The following is a 20,466-nucleotide window of genomic DNA, read 5'->3' as shown; positions in this document are numbered from 1 at the left end:
GTGTGTACGAGTATGAGATTGGGGTCTGTTGGATTATTGAATCAATACCAGGTTACACATGAGTGAAGTATGGCGCGACGACCCAGATTCCTGACCCCGGATTTGGGGGCATTACATAAATGGTATCAGAGCATTAAGTTATAGTACTCAGAAACGAGAGTGTTAGGAGTCTGTCTAGATGTGAGATTTTGTAAGAGCTCATATAGAGTTCATCATTGGACTACCAGATGTAGCCTCAGTGTGTAGCTTAGGATAAGTGTATATTTTAGGTGTTAAGGTATGACTAATGAGACCATTGGAGATTATCAGAATGATGAGGAGAAAAATTAGAATCATATTTGATTTGGCAAGGATATGGATGTAGAACTTGGAGCTGGGTCTCCAGAGCATTTGGGGTAAAGACGATGTTACCAACACCATATATAAATTTTGATAACACGAGCCTTGTTACTCGTAGTTCTTTATAGGTTGCCCGTGAAGGGGCATCACATGTGAGGATCATAAAGTCTAATTATTAGTATACAGTTGAGGTTATTGGCCCAAACTAGTTGACAATGTCATTTTACCAATGAGAAGGTGAATATCGTATTAATAACGAATTCAGCAGAGATAGTGTCTGATATACCCTTGAGGATTTTTTTATTTCCATTAAGGAAGTTTGAATATGATATACAAATGTCATCGTAAGACAAGTACACTACATAATATTATTAATGCGCTTAACATGTAAGGTTATGATGGTTTAGCTCAAAAATCGAGAGCGTGGAGAATTGATAGCATGTCTATAATTAAATGGCATAAGATTACAACAAGCGATGGTTTAATCTTAGAACCTTTTAAAAGGATAGACCAGTGAGTCTAGAGCAGAATTCTTCGGTAGAAATGATGTCAGAGGCAACGTATATATACACGTAGACCTCTAATATATTCGGTAACGTACGTTCAATTACACACACATGCCACTGAACTTATGGACTGCATTGAGATCCCTAAGAGATCTCTTTGATCTGTTCCCGAGGGGTACTGGCCACTTATAGTTAGTAACGGATGCGTGTAGCAGGAAACTATCGGCTTAACATATGTTTTGGAATATTTCTGAGTAAGGTCTTCGAGCTAAAACATCGAAATAACAGATATACGTGTGAAAGTCAAGTTAGTAAGTGATTTTAAAATGATGTTGAAAGAGAAACTATTGAAACATGGAATTACAAAGACGAAGAGGTGGTATCATCCTCAGAGGGATAATGACGATAGTTAGGATAATCAGTGAATTATTTTAGCACCTACTCACTGTCACGTTACTCCCTCTAAATTGTTGATCATTCGTAATGCCTTGATAAGTCATATCAGGCAATCCTTTTCGTTCCCTACTTTGAACTTCTGAGTTGACCATCTTGAATAGTCTTTCTCCGTATCAGGACTTTTTCAATTCTTTTAGTTAATCCATGAACTTTCATTCATAGATTATGATCTTCTTGTTCAACTCAGAGATATTTATACTTCATTGCAATTATCCAAGAGATTTTTTATATATAAATTTTCCCTCAATTCATTGATGAATATTCATAATGAGTATCTTCATTTGATTCTTCTTTCATACTTACTCTTCTCAATCGAGATTGTAAATATCTAAAAAATTGTTAAAAACATGGATGATCTAATATCCATATATTCCTCGGGACTCCTTTTTCTCTGATCGGGATGAAATTATATTGAGCTTTGAAATCATAGTAAGGGTATCAATTTGATATTGGTATTCCGATTCAATTCTATTTAAAGATCTGATAAAGTATGTGGACTACGGTACCTATGAGTGTACCCTTTATTTGAAAAGAAATATTTGATAAGAGGCTATCGATTGTTCTGATGCCAAGACCACTCGATTCAGAGTTATAATTGTCTTTCTCGGCCCAAATTTAAAAACTATTTATTTCAAAATCGTCATCCAGGTAGCCACAATTTCTTCAGTGGTTACGATGTTGAGATTTTTACAAACAAACTGAAATATGCCTAGTTGCATATGTTCTCATGAATGACTAGTTAATTGTCCTAACTAGTCAAAATTTTAATTAATACGAAGAAAGCCTAGCTAATCATCCTAGCTAGTTGCTATGGGCCAAACCAATTATGCTGGCCATTTTCTTAGCCGGTTGATAATATTGCTTGATATGGACTAGTTATTATTTTGCTAGTTCCACTTCCAATAAAATTTTGATTATTCCGTAGTGCATTATATATGCCAGATTTAATTGTTGATGAAATTTTCAAAGAATGATTTAATTGAGACCTAACTAGGTCGCCCACTCAAACGAGAATTCACATTCAGTTTTATGAAATATTTTGTTCATGAAATATTTTATTCTTTCGTTTGTATAACGAATATCCAATTAAAATTACAAAGTGATTGAAGAATAATATACTTCCTTATTTATTAATCATTGAATAAAATTCCTTCTTTCAAAATAGCACCTCTTTGAGACCTCAATGGTTAACCTTTGGTTGAGGATGTTATTCGATATTTCTTTCATTATTTGAGAAGAAAAGTATTCTTTCAAAGGGGAAAATCTTACAAGTATCATTCGTATGATGTTATTATTCAGCAATCATTGCTTTCAATGGATATTCTCCACAATATCACAATATAGACTTCCAAGGACGTGGAAGGATAATCCTTGTTATATTCTTCCTTCCAAGTTATAAATCTTTTTAGTATTGCGACTATTTTATTCAGAGCTCATTATTTGTTTAAATGTTAGATTTGGAAATCTTGTTAAGATTGTCTAAATTCCATCGATATCGTGAAAATCATTTTTCCAATGCTAATTGCCTTCCCAAAAAAAAGGGGAATAATTGAGAACCGGTTGTTGTAATATGAGACTGAAAGCTCAGTGATATGATGGTGCAATCGGAGCATCGTGATGGGTAAGTTGTTTTAAAAAGAAGAATACCATGTTTAGTTATTATCATAAGTAGATTTAATATAGTTATAGAAGAACGAAAATAGGGATACGACGTGATTAGTAAGGTACACTTCTATGAAACATTATCAGGAGAGGTGCTAACAAATTCGGGAAAGACCAAGCATGTATGAATTTGACGAATAAGATTTTCAAAAAGTGAAGGTAAGGTTAGTAGCAATCCCATGCTAGAAATACTTGACGATAAAAATAGGATGTTGCGTGAAGTCTAATGATATGTCTACGCAGCTTAAGGACCGTGACATAAGGCTTTCTAATAATAATCTGGAATAATTGCGAGAAGGTTCAGACTGAAAGGGACAAGGAGTTTACTTATGAGAAAATTTTGGAATTTTTTTTTACACTGAATACGAGATAGAGGGTATAGTCAAATTGATCAAAGGCCATGATTGAGAAATCTATTATCATCAAAGAAAGGCCAATGTGGTGGCCGATACTTTAAGTAGGAAAAGATATATGCAGGATGACAAGACTCAGAGTAACTGATGAGAAGGATCGCATGAAAAAAACGCTTTATTACTTAACAAGAAGACTTAAAGATGCCTAAAAATGTAAACGGATATTAGTCGTGACAGGATATGAAAAGGGATGTCATCGAGAAGGTAAGTAAGTATTCGACATAGTTGGAAAATGAAAACGAAAAGGAGAGGGTTAAAATTTTGGTGATTACGACTTGTAAATGACCCAAATAGGGTTAAGAGTTAATTATAATAAATTTTGAAGGAGGATTATCAAGATCCAAGTTAGCCGTCGTGCTATTTGAGGATTTTAAGTGATAGATTAAATAAGACCGCTTACTTTATTATGTAAACGATATATGTCCACTCTACAAAATTGTTATGAACGTAGAAGAGATAATTGGGACAGAGAGACCCTGTGACGACTGCACCACACAAGGACCCAAGATTTAATTTCACAATGGGACTATTTCCCAAGATATTTTGCGAAAAAGAACGGACAGAGGAATGACTTGGGGTTCTCAAATCGAAAAGTAGAATGAGAGGACTATCTTGATCATTGAAGATACGTCTAGCGGCTTATCTTTTATTTGGAAAGGTTTGGGGAATCGCCTATTGTTGACAGATAATTTGTGTAGATGTACTTACCACGCTAGCATACGAAAAATAGTCGCCGATATCCCTTATGAAGGGCAACGTGAAAGAATGAAGGATGTCATTGTCAGAACTGATAGAAGGCAAAGAAGATCGTACACGCCCTATAAAGGCCACTAGTAGCACGTACCAATAAATGTGAATACGTCTAAGGCGCTAGCGAGAATAACAAGTACGACCCAGAAGGTGTCGTAGTACTATAGATATTATACGGGGAATGATTAAAGAAGTCCGACCGATGATGGAAGCTGAACGTTGCATGATCCTAAAATATTTCAATAAATTACGTATGAAATGGTGCTTCCTTCAAGATGGCAATAGGACGATGACGTGCTTTACGTTACTACGGGAAGAAATGTTAAATCTGGCGCTAAGCGTGTAGCAGGAGATGAGCATGTAGAAATGCGACGAGAACTTCTTACATAGAGCAATCGACAGAGATGATTCGCCCAAAATGGGAAAACGTTAAGGAATGAAACTCTAGCACTAGTAAGAGTGATGTAGGGGAAATAAATAAGTTGAAGGATGATTCCAAACCCTAGAAGATACGCTAATCATCCATGTTATCAATTTTTAAGGAGAATGAAGTGGCCAGTTGACGTTAATCGAATTACCGACAATAACGAGTTATCATACGTGCATTGGAATGGCTACAAAACTTGTACGGAAGAAAGAATCGCTCTCTCTTAGGTTGGGAAGAAATTGGTAAGCGGGGGGTACTGAACTGTAGCTTAGTCAACAAACCAAAGGAATTCCTAGAACTGATCAGAACCCGGCTAGTGGCAACCCAGGATGAACAATAGAGATATGCGGACCAGAACTATAAAGACAGAAAGTATGAAGTAGCGGATCAAGTATTGTTTAAAGTACCTCCCGAGGAGGGAGTGATGAGATTCGAAAGGGAAAGGAATGTTGAACCCAAGATTTATTGGACCAGTTTAAGAATTAAAGGACTAAGAAAGTTGACTTATAAATTAGCATTATCATTGAACGATCACCAAGTTTATAACGAGTACCACGAATCAAGGTTAGGAAAAATAACCGTCAAAACCAAACATATGATTGAAAATGAGCTAATAAACTCATAGCCAGACTTAGCGTATGTCGAGTAACGTGTAGAGGTCATAAGACTACAAGGACAAGTACCCGGACATATATTGGATGGATGAGTGGAAATTTTATGAAAAGATCAATACTGCAAGGTAAACGTGAAAACTCGAGGTTGTCATGCGAGAAGCATATCCCTACCTGTTTCTGAACTGATTCCGGGACGGAATCCTTTTAAGGAGGGAAGACTGTAAGAACCCAAATTTTTGACATCGGTAAAAGACCTTTATGAATGGTAATATAATAACTTGAATTTTTGAGACCTTGTAAAATGTTTAATGAATAGTAAACCTGACGGACGGGAAAAACTTTTGAGCCCACACTATGTAGTGCATAAGGAAATAAGTTTCGGAGTTGATATTACGATTATACGTACTAAATGAGTGTATGTAAACGCTATTAGTTTTTGAAAAAAAACGAACTTTGAAAAACGACCGTATTTACGACTCATCGAGGATTACGGGAATCACAATATAATTACGAGATTAAAACCCTACGGATTTATATTCAAGTATGATAATTAAAAATATAAGGAATAAATACGAAAGGAATTACGTCACGAACCATTTACGAGTAAGTATTACGAAAATATTTAAGCAACCGAGCGAACACGTAAATGATTAAATAAACGTAACACACTAACTAAACCATGGTAAGAGAGTAACCATGATTACTTTATCAAATAGTAAGCTAACCATAGGATTATCAAGCAAGCTATCCAAATAATGTGCTAAGGAAGCTAACGCAAGTAGTTTCTAGGAAGCTACCTAAGATTTGTCCCTAAGATTTGCAATAAAGAATAAACCTAGAATGCTATACTAGGAAGAATAATGATCAAGGAAAGATATCAACCCATCTTCCTAGAAGTTACCTAGAAAATCAACCAAGCTAAGCAACCAAGAGTAGTATAAATACCCCCTTGGATGCTCCATTCGGCCCTAATGAAAAAGAAGGAGAAATCCAATTCAAAAACTCAAGTTCTAGCTCTTGTAAAATCATCCAATTAATTTTGAAGCCACCTAGCAATTAAACTAAGATAAGAAAATTCTTTCATCTCTTTTTATCAAGGTTTGATGGGTGAAATAAAATCAAGAAACTCACTAGTGAATAGAATGAATAGTAACCTCTCTTTGGTTTCTTGATTTCAATGGTGGTTTTTGGTTCTAAAAATCATACCAAGCTTTTCCAAGTCTCCACCATCCTCAAGAACACATCTCAAGCTTTCAAGAAAGGTAAAAATCTTTGGCCCAAATTTATTTAAGATTTATTTTTAAGATACATTTAGTATGTGGTAGAAAACTTAGTTTAAGAAGTGAAATTATTGAGATCTTGAAGTTTAAGTTAAATAGATTTAAGGTTGATTGTTGTTGCCTCAAGAACATGATTTTCTTGAGAGGAGTTGTGTGTTGGTGATGAAATGATGATTGTTGGTGGTTGCGTTAAGAGTTAGGGCATAAACGAAACCCCGAACGTAAACGTAACCCCGTTAAAACCGACGAATCGTGACTTTAAGTTTCTGCAAAAAGTACCAAAGTTGTAAACTGTAGTTTCTTTATGATAGGCAATGTTATAAGGATCGTTTAGGCGCTTGAATCGCTTGATTCCGATTTACGGATCAAAGGTTATGGCCGTTTTGCTAAAAGTGATTTACGCGACAAAAACTGCTACGAATCACGAACTTTGAAAATATAAAGGATCGACTTAAAGTGTTCATAAATCATGAAATTTTTACAGAGAGTAAAATATTGAGTTTCCTAACTTCCATAAAAATTTCAAGTGAAAATAATAATTTCTCAATTTTATAAAAATATCGGAGCCGAGACCGCGCGAGTAGAAACCGTAAGAATCCATAAGTGGAGCCGACGACGATAAAGAGAATGAACCTAAGATACTTAGTAAAACGAAGCGACCATGATGTGAATAAGGAATTAAAAGAATAATAAGGGTAGTATAAGTTGAGAGGGTGCATAATAAGTAGCACGTGAGTGCGAGTCGCCGGAAAATAGAACGGGACCTAACGAATTGTGTTTATGGTTATAGATTTCGAAGCGGAACCTAGAGTATCCTCCACCTCGAGATACCCAGGCAAGTTTTCAAACCCTACCTTTTAAGAACTGTTGTGTTGTGAATATTTTACAAAACTGTGGTATATGCATGAGATTGTTTTAAACTGTTTTACGAAGTTTGAGATGTATTACATTACTCAATTATTGATAATTTCTAGTATATGTTCATACCGAGTTCGAAATGTTATATTTAGACCGAGAGTCGGTCGATGTAAGCTTATCAAAACCCGGAGGTATCCCGGAGGAGTTTATAATTGAGAATGTTAACGCTAGCGAGTAGCGTGGCGTGTATATATTTTAGACCGAGGATCGTTCAGTAAAAACTGATGAAAACCCGGAAGTATTCCGGAGGTGTTTTAATTAATAATGTTAACGCTATAGTAGAGCGTGATGTATAAGTCGTAAGACCGAGAGTCGGTCAGTTTTGTTTTATAAAGTATAAACCCGGGAATCATCCCGGAGATGTTTTAGACGAAACATTAAAATACCTCGAACTTTTATTAAAACGATTCCCAAAGACCGTATTCCCTCAACTATACTTTATCGTTCGGACAAGAATTATTTATCTACTAATCATTTATTATAGGAGAAGTATTCTCCAATGCTTATTTATTCAAACCTGATTAATCATTAAATATTATTAATTTCATAGACATAAATTAGTTGAGGAATATTATTTTAAATATTCTTTTACAAGAGTAAACTTATTCGAGGTTAATTATTTATCGATTCTCATTTAATTATTTATTATTTATTAAAGGGTTTATTTTTTTTTTAAAATCATAGATCCTGATTTAAAACATACTTTTGATTTCGGAAAATCATTCGAGTAATTTCAGATCATCGGTGAATATTATCCCGACTTATTAATATTTGAATATAGTTTCATGGAGAAACTTTTCCCCCTTATTGATTATCTGTTGACAACGGTCAACTCACATCCTTAGTACTTCCTCCGAAACTTTTGGAAGTACATATATATATATATATACAGTAAAGCTATCAACAAGGAAAACGCTTGGAGGAACTTCGATATGGTTCGAGTTCTCGAGATGCGATAAGATTTCCTAAAGGACAAGGGAGGGGTAGGATCCAAGTACTCTGTGTATTGGATAGACTACTGGTTCCGTAGGAGACGGTACAATATGTACCTATGGATCTATGAAGTGTGTACCTGAGAGGGATGGACACAGAAAAGGACCGAATGCGGCCAAGGTGATAACCGATAAAAAAGAAAATCGTCCTTCTACTCGTAGAAAAGGTTACTTTTATCGCATTACGACTGATCATCGTATGCGGTGGCTCCAACGAATGTCCTATTCTTCCAATTGGAATTGTGATTCAATACCGTAACCCAAGCCTAGGTGCCGGGTTTACAATTAAGGTATTCGCAGGTTAATAAAATCCACTAAAGGATTATTTTCGTAAAAGGTGTGTATCACCAAGGGAAACTATTTTCGAATAAAACGTGACTATCAAATATGATGTTTTACGTGAGTTTATCATACAGTCATTTTCATACTGTACATTATTATGCTGGGCATTATAGCTCACTCTTGCTTTCTTTTAAATGACACAACACAACAGATAACTAGTATGCCGAAGTGGGACTTAGTCGCTTGCAGTCATGGGGAGGATCCCTGGCAGCTTTGTCTCAGGTGTGCTAGAGTATCAGATAGATATAAGATATCTGTCGTAATTATTGTAACTTCATGTAGAGGTTATAAATAATTGTCTGAGATCCTGTAAAGTACATTTGAGTGTAATAAAAGAAGATTACAATTTGTACGTCATTTCTAAGGCTATAACTTGTGTGTGCGAGTATGAGATTGGGGTCTGTTGGATTATTAAATCAATACAAGGTTACACATGAGTGAAGGATGGCGTGACGACCCAGATTCCTGACCCCGGATTTGGGGGCGTTACATAATATTTCCAACAGAAATAAGAGGCAACTAAAGAAGGGTTGTCTGTGGTCATATAAATAGAAGTAGTCCTTAAATAAGGTCTAGAAATAATCATACCAACAGGATTTATAACATGCATAATAAATGCTAAAAATACCAAATCAACATTTAGAATAAATGCTGATAAAGTAAAAATAGTATTTATACCTTGTGAATCTGAAGTCGTAGTTGAACTCACAGTGGAGATTGTGGTTATGACAGTGTTTTTTTCACCGATTATGGGAACCTCCATTTGAATTGAAGAGGATTTGACCAGGTTACTGTCATATACCATAATCTCAAACCTTGTTCTTCTTGCGAAAAAATGACACTTGAATGTGTTATTTAAAGCTATCACAGGGTCTTCAGTAAAAACTGATGAAACCCCTGTATTTTTGTTGGTGTTATCAAGATCTACCTCACCATGTATTCTCTTACCAAGTTAATGTTGTTTCAGAGTGGTGAACATAGTTTCAGGAACCATGTCACTTGATTTTGGCAACATTTGAGAAATGCATTCAAGTGTTTCATCTTTAAGAAGAAATTTGAGATCGAAAATATGTGATTTTAAATTGAGCATTGACAACTTCCTTTGAGAGAAAAAAAGTTTCAAAGATATGATTTTTATGTGTGCAGGGAAACAGAAAGAATCTTTGGTATCTGGATAGTGGTTGCTCAAGGCACATGACTGGAGATTCTACCCTTCTCACTGAGTTCAAGGAAAGAGCTTGCCCAAGTATTACTTTTGGAGATGATAGCAAGGGTTACACTGTGGGATATGGCTTGATTTTAAAAGACAATGTCATCATTGAAGAGGTTGCCCTAGTGGATGGTCTCAAGCATAATTTGTTGAGTATCAGCCAGCTTTGTGATAAAGGAAACTTAGTAACTTTCAGTTCAGAAGCCTGTGTTGTGACAAACAAAAAGAGCAATAAAGTGGTTCTCACTGGAGTGAGAAAAGGGAATGTGTATCTAGCTGACTTCAACTCATTAAATGCAGAATCTGTAACTTATTTTCTCAGTAAAGCAAGTCAAGATGAAAATTGGCTATGGCACAAGAAGCTGTCTCATCTAAACTTCAAGACCATGAATGAGCTATTCTAGAAAGAACTGGTTAGAGGAATTCATAAAGTGGAGTTTACTAAGGATGGATTGTGTAATGCCTTCCAGAAAGGAAAGCAGATCAAAGCATCATTCAAGAAGAAGCTTGATTCAACAATTGAAGAACCTTTGCAATTGTTACACATGGATTTGTTTGGACCAGTCAATGTGTTGTCCATCTCAAGGAAAAGATTTTGCCTAATAATTATGGATGATTTCTCAAAGTTCTCTTGGACATATATCCTAAAGTCAAAAGATGAAGCTAGTGAAATCATCATCAATCACATAAGGCAAGTCAACAATCATCCTGACTTTAAAGTAAGAAGAATCAGGAGTGACAATGGAACTGAGTTCAAGAATTCTGTGATGAGATCATTTTGTGAAGATAATGGGATTATGCATGAGTTTTCTGCAGCAAGAACTCCACAGCAAAATGGAGTAGTAGAAAAGAAGAACATATCTCTAATTGAAACTGCAAGGACAATGCTTGAAGAATCAAAGTTACCAACATATTTTTGGGCTTAAGCTGTGAATACTGCCTGTTACACTCAGAGTATCTCTTTGGTTAATCAAGCAAAGTGCATGACACCCTAACAATTGTTCAAGAATAGGAAGCCAACTCTAAATTTTCTTTATATCTTTGGCTGCAAATGTTATATCTTAAGGAATCAAACTGATCAACATGGGAAGTTTGATGCTAAAGCAGATAAAGGAATTTTTGTTGGATATGCTGTGGGAAAGGCATATAGAGTCTACAATCTAAGAACCAACATTGTTATGAAATCAGTACATGTTGTGTTTGATGACAAAAAGATTGAAGGACTGCAAGATGGAGATTTCCATGAAAGCCTCAAGTTTGATAATGTGGAGATGATTAGTGATGACAGTGATGATGAAAGTGATCAAGAAATAATGACTAAGGATAATGCAGAAAAATCTACAACTATTGAAGCACATAATTCAACATCTGTCAAGTTACGAAATGCTTCATCCGTCGGGAGACAATCTGCCTTATCCGTCGGGAGACAATCAGCTTCATCCATCGGGACACAAAGTGCATCATCTGTCGGAACATCAAGAAAAGCTAAAAGTTAGAATAGATCACCTACAGAAAGTTCCCCTTTCTCAAATCAAAGATTCACAAACTCAGGGGGAGTTTCTCATAATCAAAACTCAGTTACACATCAAGACAATAATGATGCCTCTTCATCTAGAGCTAATCTACCTCAACAGAGAAAATGGACTAAAGATCACCCTTTTGAGCTCATCATTGGTGATGCATATTCTAGAGTTCAAACCAGGAGAGCAACTCAAGAAGAGTGTCTATATAGCAGCTTCCTATCTAAGGAAGAACCAAAGAAGGTAGAAGAAGATTTGTTGGATCCTGATTGGATTTTAGCTATGCAGAAGGAGCTAAACCAATTTGAAAGAAACAAGGTATGGAAGCTGGTACCCGAACCTAAAGGAAAGAATCCAATTGACACCAAGTGGGTATTCAGAAACAAGATGGATGAAAATGGCATAGTGGTCAGGAACAAAGCTAGATTGGTTGCTAAGGGCTACTGCCAACAGGAAGGAATAGATTTTGATGAAACCTTTGCTCCTGTTGCAAGACTTGAAGCCATCAGAATTTTCTTAGCCTATGCAGCCCATGCCAATTTCAAGGTCTATCAAATGGATGTCAAAAGTGCCTTTCTGAATGGAGATTTGGGGGAGGAAGTCTATGTCAGTCAACCTCGTGGTTTTGAAGATCCAAATTTTCCAGGATATGTCTACTATCTTTTGAAAGCACTTTATGAATTGAAGCAAGCACCTAGAGCCTGGTATGACACTTTATCAAAGTTTCTTTTGGAAAATCACTTCACAAGAGGTATTGTTGATAAAACCTTATTCTTTAGGAATGTTAATGGCTCTAGTATACTTGTTCAAATCTATGTAGATGATATTATATTTGTCTCTACAGATGATAAACTTTGCAAAAAGTTTGCCAAATTGATGCAAAGTAAGTATGAAATGAGCATGATGGGAGAACTAACTTACTTTCTTGGTTTACAAGTTAAGCAAGTTAGTGATGGAATATTCATTAGTCAAACTAAATATATTCATGATCTTTAAAAGAAGTTTGATCTAATGGATTGCACATCTATAAAAACTCCCATGGCCACTTCAACTAAGCTTGAATTAAATACTGCTGAAAAGTCTGTGAATATTTCAAGCTATAGGGGCATGGTTGGCTCACTTTTGTACTTAACAGCTAGTAGGACATATATAATATTTGCTACTTGTCTTTGTGCTAGATTTCAGGCTGATCCTAGAGAATCTTACTTAGTAGCTATTAAGAGAATTTTCAGACATCTCAAGGGAACACCAAAACTTGGCATTTGGTACCCTAGAGATTCTGGTTTTGATCTAACTGGTTTTTAGATGCAGTTATGCAGGTTGTAAAATAGAAAGAAAAAGTACAACATGAACCTATCAATTTCTAGGGAACAAGCTTGTATCCTAGTTCAGTAAAGAGAAAAATTCAATTTCTACTTCTACAGCTGAAGCTGAATATATTGCTGCTGGTAGTTGCTGTGCACAAATTTTGTGGATGAAAAATCAGTTGTTGGACTATGGCCTACAAGTGGATAGAATTCCCATTTTCTGTGATAACACAAGTGCAATTGCCATCATTAAAAATCCAGTACAACATTCAATAACAAAGCACATAGATATGAAGTACCACATCATTAGTGAACATGTGATGAATGGTATTGTGGAACTTCATTTTGTTCCAAGTGAAAAGTAGCTTGCAGATATATTTACCAAGCCACTTGATGAATCCACATTTTCAAGGTTGGTAAGTGAGTTAGAGAAGGAGAAAGAGATGAAGGTAGAAGCTGTTGAGTCTACATCAAAGATCTATGAAAGCAAGGGTAAAGGGCTGGTAGCTAAAAATGAAAAATCACTTGAGCCAACATGACGTGGATGATATTGATGAACATCTAGCATTCCTATCCAGAAGATTTGCCAAGCTCAAATTCAAAAAGAATTTTGGAGCAGCCAAGCCAAATAGAAACATGGTGGATAAATCCAAATTCAAATGTTTCAAATGTGGCTTGGCAGGGCATTTTGTCAGTGAATATAGAAAGTCTGATTCTAACAAGAAGAAGTTTGAGCCTGTTGACTATAAACAGAAATACTTCGAGTTTCTCAAACAAATGATGAAACAGAAACAAGCTCTTCAAGCAATCAGGTAATCACCACTAACCTAGCACATTTATCTAAAGCTGAGTGTAATGATGCAATAAATGACATGTCCACATAATTATATCACCTGCGTGTTATACTTAAGTCCCTCACTAAGGAAAATGCTAAAATTAAATAAAACAACTTGTTTTTGAATGAGAGGAATAATGTGCTAGAGTCTCAGTTTATTGAATTTGAGAAATTGAGAATTGAGTGTAAGATTGCTAAGGATGAATTAACTGAGTCCTCGAAGAAAGAAGAGATTCTAAAGAAGCATCTTGAACGAGAACATGAAGTGATCAAGGCATGGAAATCATCCAGAGATGTTCATGCTCAAATCACTAAAGTTCAAGGTATTGAGTCCTTTTGTGATGCAGCCTGGAAGAAGAGTAAAGAGAAGCTTGAATCCAATTTGGTTGAAGGATTGTTGATAGATTTGGACTCGACGGATGATGAAAATCATTTGTCGGATAATCAAAAGGATTATCCGTCGTGTGATAAAGAGCCACATCCTTCTGCTGTGAGTAAACCTGTTAGCAAAGATAAGTTAGCTAAGTTGAATGAGAAATATGGATCAGTCTCTAAGAACTTTATTCCAGGAGAATCAAGTCAAGTCAGAAAGGAAAAGAAAGTTAATATTGGTCATATGTCCATCAAGTAATTGAATGACAGATTAGAAAAGATTGAGGTTAAAACAGAAGCTAAAAAGAAAAATAATAGAAATGGGAAAGTAGGAATTAACAAGCATAACAACTACACACCTGATAAATATGCCCCAAGAAAAATCTGTGTTAAGTGTGGTAGTGTTAATCATCTGCCTGTTAATTGCAAACTTGCCATGCCTACTCCTATGTCTACACCCTCTTCTTTTCCCAACATTACTACCATGCCTACCATGCCTATGAATGCTATATCTTCTCAGAATATGAATGCACAATTTTCTAATATGTCATTTGCACCTAATCCTTATTATGCTGCATTTAGTATGCCTCAAATGCCATTCAGTTTGCCTTACTGAAATAATATGTTTGCAAATAGCATGCCTTCTCCTGTTAAATAATATGTGCATGACAATTCTATTCTAATGACTGGTTTCAAAGGTCCAACTCAGATGACTAAGGATGAATCAGAAATTCCCAAGTCAAATGAGATCAAACCTAAGAAACCAAAGAAGAAAGCTAACAAGGCAGGAACCAAGGAAACTTGGGTACCAAAATCAACTTGATTTGATTTTTATGTGTGCAGGGAAATAGAAAGAATCTTTGGTATCTGGATAGTGGTTGCTCAAGGCACATGACTGGAGATTCTACCCTTCATACTGAGTTCAGGGAAAGAGCTAGCCCAAGTATTACTTTTGGAGATGACAACAAGGGTTACACTGTGGGATATGGCTTGATTTTAAAAGACAATGTCATCATTGAAGAGGTTGCCCTAGTGGATGGTCTCAAGCATAATTTGTTGAGTATCAGCCAGCTTTGTGATAAGGGAAACTCAGTAACTTTCAGTTCAGAAGCCTTTGTTGTGACAAACAAAAAGAGCAATAAAGTGGTTCTCACTGGAGTGAGAAAAGGGAATGTGTATCTAGCTGACTTCAACTCATTAAATGCAGAATCTGTCACTTATTTTCTCAGTAAAGCAAGTCAAGATGAAAGTTGGCTATGGCACAAGAAGATGTCTCATCTAAACTTCAAGACCATGAATGAGCTGTTCTAGAAAGAACTGGTTAGAGGAATTCATAAAGTGGAGTTTACTAAGGATGGATTGTGTAATGCCTGCCAGAAAGGAAAGCAGATCAAAGCATCATTCAAGAAGAAGCTTGATTCAACAACTGAAGAACCTTTGCAATTGTTACACATGGATTTGTTTGGACCAGTCAATGTGTTGTCCATCTCAAGGAAAAGATTTTGCCTAATAATTGTGGATGATTTCTCAAAGTTCTCTTGGACATATATCCTAAAGTCAAAAGATGAAGCTAGTGAAATCATCATCAATCACATAAGGCAAGTCAACAATCATCCTGACTTTAAAGTAAGAAGAATCAGGATTGACAATGGAACTGAGTTCAAGAATTCTGTGATGAGATCATTTTGTGAAGATAATGGGATTATGCATGAGTTTTCTGTAGCAAGAACTCCACAACAAAATGGAGTAGTGGAAAAGAAGAATAGATCTCTAATTGAAGCTGCAAGGACAATGCTTGAAGAATCAAAGTTACCAACATATTTTTGGGCTTAAGCTGTGAATACTGCCTGTTACACTCAGAGTATCTCTTTGGTTAATCAAGCAAAGTGCATGACACCCTAACAATTGTTCAAGAATAGGAAGCCAACTCTAAATTTTCTTTATGTCTTTGACTGCAAATGTTATATCTTAAGGAATCAAACTGATCAACATGGGAAGTTTGATGCTAAAGCAGATAAAGGAATTTTTGTTGGATATGCTGTGGGAAAGGCATATAGAGTCTACAATCTAAGAACCAACATTGTTATGAAATCAGTACATGTTGTGTTTGATGACAAAAAGATTGAAGGACTGCAAGATGGAGATTTCCATGAAAGCCTCAAGTTTGATAATGTGGAGATGATTAGTGATGACAGTGATGATGAAAGTGATCAAGAAATAATGACTAAGGATAATGCAGAAAAATCTACAACTATTGAAGCACATAATTCAACATCTGTCAAGTTACGAAATGCTTCATCCGTCGGGAGACAGTCTGCCTTATCCGTCGGGAGACAATCAGCTTCATCCATCGGGACACAAAGTGCATCATCTGTCGGAACATCAAGAAAAGCTGAAAGTCAGAATCAAATCAAAGATTCACAAACTCAGGGGGAGTTTCTCATAATCAAAACTCAGTTACACATCAAGACAACAATGAGGCCTCTTCATCTAGAGCTAATCTACCTCAACAGAGAAAATGGACTAAAGATCACCCTTTTGAGCTCATCATTGGTGATGCATATTCTAGAGTTCAAACCAGGAGAGCAACTCAAGAAGAGTGTCTATATAGCAGCTTCCTATCTAAGGAAGAACCAAAGAAGGTAGAAGAAGATTTGTTGGATCCTGATTGGATTTTAGTTATGCAGGATGAGCTAAACCAATTTGAAAGAAACAAGGTATGGAAGCTGGTACCCGAACCTAAAGGAAAGAATCCAATTGACACCAAGTGGGTATTCAGAAACAAGATGGATGAAAATGGCATAGTGGTCAGGAACAAAGCTAGATTGGTTGCTAAGGGCTACTGCTAACAGGAAGGAATAGATTTTGATGAAACCTTTGCTCCTGTTGCAAAACTTGAAGCCATCAGAATTTTCTTAGCCTATGCAGCCCATGCCAATTTCAAGGTCTATCAAATGGATGTCAAAAGTGCCTTTCTGAATGGAGATTTGGGGGAGGAAGTCTATGTCAGTCAACCTCCTGGTTTTGAAGATCCAAATTTTCCTCGATATGTCTACTATCTTTTGAAAGCACTTTATGGACTGAACCAAGCACCTAGAGCCTGGTATGACACTTTATCAAAGTTTCTTTTGGAAAATCACTTCACAAGAGGTATTGTTGATAAAACCTTATTCTTTAGGAATGTTAATGGCTCTAGTATACTTGTTCAAATCTATGTAGATGATATTATATTTGTCTCTACAGATGATAAACTTTGCAAAAAGTTTGCCAAATTGATGCAAAGTAAGTATGAAATGAGCATGATGGGAGAACTAACTTACTTTCTTGGTTTACAAGTTAAGCAAGTTAGTGATGGAATATTCATTAGTCAAACTAAATATACTCATGATCTTTTAAAGAAGTTTGATCTAATGGATTGCACATCTATAAAAACTCCCATGGCCACTGCAACTAAGCTTGAATTAAATACTGCTAAAAAGTCTGTGGATATTTCAAGCTATAGGGGCATGGTTGGCTCACTTCTGTACTTAACAGCTAGTAGGACAGATATAATATTTGCTACTTGTCTTTGTGCTAGATTTCAGGCTGATCCTAGAGAATCTTACTTAGTAGCTATTAAGAGAATTTTCAGACATCTCAAGGGAACACCAAAACTTGGCATTTGGTACCCTAGAGATTCTGGTTTTGATCTAACTGGTTATTTAGATGCAGATTATGCAGGTTGTAAAATAGACAGAAAAAGTACAACATGAACCTATCAATTTCTAGGGAACAAGCTTGTATCCTAGTTCAGTAAAGAGAAAAATTCAATTTCTACTTCTACAGCTGAAGCTGAATATATTGCTGCTGGTAGTTGCTGTGCACAAATTTTGTGGATGAAAAACCAGTTGTTGGACTATGGCCTACAAGTGGATAGAATTCCCATTTTCTGTGATAACACAAGTGCAATTGCCATCACTAAAAATCCAGTACAACATTCAATAAAAAGCACATAGACATGAAGTACCACATCATTAGTGAACATGTGATGAATGGTATTATGGAACTTCATTTTGTTCCAAGTGAAAAGTAGCTTGCAGATATATTTACCAAGCCACTTGATGAATCCACATTTTCAAGGTTGGTAAGTGAGTTAGAGAAGGAGAAAGAGATGAAGGTAGAAGCTGTTGAGTCTGCATCAAAGATCTATGAAAGCAAGGGTAAAGGGCTGGTAGCTAAAAATGAAAAATCACTTGAGCCAAGATGACATGGATGATATTGATGAACATCTAGCATTCCTATCCAGAAGATTTTCCAAGCTTAAATTCAAAAAGAATTTTGGAGCAGCCAAGCCAAATAGAAACATGGTGGATAAATCCAAATTCAAATGTTTCAAATGTGGCTTGGCAGGGCATTTTGTCAGTGAATGTAGAAAGTCTAATTCTAATAAGAAGAAGTTTGAGCCTATTGACTATAAACATAAATACTTCGAGTTGCTCAAACAAATGATGACACAGAAACAAGCTCTTCAAGCAATCAGGTAATCACCACTAACCTAGCACATTTATCTAAAGTTGAGTGTAATGATGCAATAAATGACATGTCCACAGAATTATATCACCTGCGTGTTATACTTAAGTCCCTCACTAAGGAAAATGCTAAAATTAAATAAAACAACTTGTTTTTGAATGAGAGGAATAATGTGCTAGAGTCTCAGTTTATTGAATTTGAGAAATTGAGAATTGAGTGTAAGATTGCTAAGGATGAATTAACTGAGTCCTTGAAGAAAGAACAGATTCTAAAGAAGCATTGGTGTGCATATGTTGTGTACTTGATGATTTCATAAACAAAACATCTAAGTAGATTTTACTTAGTGATATTATGTAGCACTTGACGGATAAGAATTATAGTCCCGACGGATAACTCATTATAGTCCCGACGGATGATTAACTTATTATCCATGGAGTGAGTAGCTTATGTAATAATAAGTTTGTAGCACAGTTATGTATGCACCTTTGTATAGAATCTGTAGTAGCATATAAGTCATGTTGACTTTAACTAGATATGCAGAATAGGTTGATTAATTGTACATACATGATGTTTTGTAATTCTGCATAAGTGATATAGAGTCAAGTGCCAAAATAGCTACCGACGGATGATTAACAAAGCCATCGACGGATGATCAAATGACTATCAACGGATGTTTAATATAGCAGTCGATGGATGATAAATTAAATTATCAACGGATGTTCTAAAAGTCGACGGATGATCATATGAAGAATTCAAACAGCAGTTGAACAGTGAAAGCTGACACACAGCCGTCGAGATGTATACAAACACACTGTGGAAGCCCATTAACTGGGTAATAGAGGACGAAAAGCAGCAAAGCTTAAGACTGTTAGATTTTATATTTGTTCAGTCTTTTTGACTTTGTAATCTTGGTATTATATAAACCAAGAGAGTAGCAAATAGAAAAATAACTGAGATAGCTGAGAAACACAAAAAAACAGAGAAATCTTTGTAAGCAGAATCCTTAACATTGCCTGTATTATCAGTAGTTCCATTTGTAAGCAGCTGTGAGCATTTCTGCATACAGAGTCCTCTCAATATATTATATATATCTCTGGTGGAATTGTTTAAATCCACCAGAAAGTTTTTAAAGACTCTTGTTTTTAATTACTTATGTTTTGATTCAATTAAGTTTACATTCCGCATTGTGCTAATCAAAACAAATATATCTATAATCGAGTTGAACATTTTTATTTCAAGAAAAAGGTTCAAGAATTCCATTCAACCCCTCTTCTGTAATTCTTGCTATATTGTTAAGGGACTAACAATTGGTATCAGAGCAAGCTCTTAATCTACAAAGAGTTTAAAGATCAAAACAATTCAGCAAGATGAACAAGAAAGATGTTGGAGTCAAGATTCCTTTTCTTGATAAAGATAATTACCATCATTGGAAGGTAAAGATGCATCTTCATATGCTTTCTCAAGATGAGACCTATGTGGACTGCATAGAAAGAGGCCCTCATGTTCCAGTGAGAGCTGCAACAGGAAACGAGCCATCTGTTCCAAAGCCAAGGCATGAATGGTCTGATCCTGACATTGAACAAGTCAGGAAAGATAAAAAGGCCATGAACATTCTGTTCAATGGTGTTGATGCAGACATGTTTAATAACATCATCAACTGCAAAACTGCCAAGGAAGTTTGGGACACAATACAGATAATTTATGATTGCACTGAGCAAGTAAGAGAAAATAAAATGCAGCTCCTGATTCAGCAATATGAGCATTTTCATAATGAAGAAAGTGAGTCACTCACTGACAATTTTAGTAGATTCCAAAAACTACTAAATGCTCTTAAGTTGCATGGAAGAGTCTATCAGACTAAAGACTCCAATCTGAAATTTCTCAGATCTCTTCCAAAGGAATGGAAACCAATGACAGTCTCATTGAGAAACTCACAAGATTATAAGGAGTTTACTTTGGAGAGACTGTATGGCATTCTGAAGACCTATAAGCTTGAGATAGAGCAGGATGAAAG

This window comes from Apium graveolens, chromosome 10, assembly GCF_009905375.1.
Source record: "Apium graveolens cultivar Ventura chromosome 10, ASM990537v1, whole genome shotgun sequence".
Taxonomy (NCBI): domain Eukaryota; kingdom Viridiplantae; phylum Streptophyta; class Magnoliopsida; order Apiales; family Apiaceae; genus Apium; species Apium graveolens.
Note: the sequence above shows the minus strand (reverse complement) of the source record.